The sequence below is a fragment of the Nylanderia fulva genome, unplaced genomic scaffold (genome assembly GCF_048542155.1).
Source record: "Nylanderia fulva isolate GAGA-0341 unplaced genomic scaffold, ASM4854215v1 Scaffold1296, whole genome shotgun sequence".
Lineage (NCBI taxonomy): Eukaryota > Metazoa > Arthropoda > Insecta > Hymenoptera > Formicidae > Nylanderia > Nylanderia fulva.
In genome coordinates, this window is record NW_028189514.1 from 14,609 (window position 1) to 16,777 (window position 2,169).

At 28.3% G+C, this 2,169-nt stretch overlaps 1 long non-coding RNA gene across 1 annotated transcript; it reads left to right on the top strand.

Annotated features, from left to right (window-relative positions):
• The first annotated feature begins 258 nt into the window (after positions 1 to 258).
• Positions 259 to 1,343, top strand: LOC114936389 (uncharacterized). The gene is made up of 3 exons (XR_003820691.2): positions 259 to 325; positions 638 to 700; positions 1,055 to 1,343. It is a non-coding gene; the product is annotated as an uncharacterized LOC114936389 (long non-coding RNA).
• The last annotated feature ends 826 nt before the right edge of the window (positions 1,344 to 2,169 follow it).

Sequence of the window (2,169 nt, forward strand, 5' to 3'; positions counted from 1 at the left end):
AATCATATGTAGAATTATATATATATATATATATATATATATATATATTTATAATTTTTATTAATGCTTATAAATATTAGTTGAAAAATCATGTGTAAAATTATATTGTGTATATTATATGTATAAAGGCACATGTGTTTACAATTTTATATCTAGGTTTATAGACCTATGTTTATGTTGTTAAACCTTCGTTTTTGTATCAAGTTTTTATTATCTGATAGATTTCTAAGTGTCAATGTTAGAAGAAGTTGTGCCTCGCAAAGAAGCTCACACTCTTTCCGGAATCAGAGAAACTTTTTCAATTTCTGCGAAACAATAATATCAAGTATGTATGTAAGATAGTAATAGCTCTTATTATCTATTTTTTGAAATGCATGTCTTAAATATTTCAAAAAGAAATAATTAAATCTATTTTAAAAAATATATAACGTTCTCGCGCGTTTCATTTTATTGCTTTTCAAAATCGCAAGTGAACAAAATGATCACACGTATAATATTATTATGCAGTAGATTGTGTCAATAATTTTATTAAATTCATGTACATATTATATATATTTTAAAAGAGCTGAATTATGCATGGATTCAGACGATATTCATTAAGACAATCAAAAAGAGAAAAATTTATAATTCGTAACAGGTTGCACCGGTAGACTCAAACAACATGGAATTTTTCGAATTCGCAGCCGGGGATAATTATAAAGTATGTATATGAGATAGTACTCTTAATATCGATTTTTTTAGAAACGCATGTCTTATATATATCGAACAAAAATAATTAAAAATAACTCTTAGTTTATTCAATTCAAAAATAATTAAATCTATTTTAAAAAATATATACCATTCTCGCGCGTATCATTTTATTATAGCTTTTCAAAATTGCAAGTAAACAAAATGATCACACTTACAATATTATTATATTATGCAGTAGATTGTGTCAATAATTTTTTTAAACTCATGTACATATTATTTATATTTTCAAACATATAAATTGTGCATGCATTTAGTCGATATATTCATTATGACATTCAAAAAGAACATTTAAAATTCGTAACAGGTTACACTGGCAGACTCAGAGAACACGGCAGAAATCCGAGTTGAGGATCAGAATAGCATTTTAATGCCATTGATAAACATGTTAATGAATGAGCAGAAATTTATAGACAAGATTTATTTTTTGGATGAATTTCCTTCGACTGACGTGATTCTTCCCGTATGGAACTGTAGTCCAAGAGAAATTATCGAGTATCTAAGAAATGTACATGATGCGCCTTATCTAAAAACTTGTGCTTTATCAAGGATTTATTATAAATACAATATAAATGGTATAAATGGTCCGATAACGCGCGAATATGTGTTTACTGATGATATGTCTCTCGTCGACGATATCATCATTATATGTTATTTGAATTGTTTAGAATCACAAGATCTAAATTTGCTAGGAATACATCATTTATTTTTTATGATGCAGCACAAATATAATATTGTGTCCGCAGGCACGATATATCAGGCATTATCGCCTTCTAGGATTACCTGGTCTCAAATAATGTATTCCTTTCCAAGCGTAACCTGGGCATATACAGCACCTTCTTCTTCAGACATGCATATGAACGTATCAATATCTACTATGAGGAAAAGAATGATTTGGTGCAACCTGATTGCTTCAGTTCTCCCTCGTTTAGAGGCAGATTATATCCCTATAGTGTATCTCTCAGCGATAATGATTGAATTAATTCAAATCCTCCATGAAAATAATGCCCCGTTTAGTAGAAAAACTCGATTGCTACAAATTTATAGGCATATCCTTTTATTATATAATTCTAAAGCCTTCCCTAAATCTTTGAAATTTACGTTATGCGAGAGAAGGAACATTATACGAAGAGTCAATGAACAACATAACCAATATAAATATGATCATTTTGAACAATTTTATTCTGTCACTAGAAGATTTTTATCAGACGTAGAATCACAAGTGCGGAATAACTCATGCAATTTTTTAGTATAACTTCCGTAACATATGTTCTGGCTTTATATGGTATCTAGCATTATATATACTTATAAATAAAAATATGTACTTATTGTTACAAAGATTAAATAAGATTTACTTGCTTTTGTAGTTATAACATTTAGAAAGCGCGAATTTTTTTCGGGATTTTTTTTTATCAACTTGTA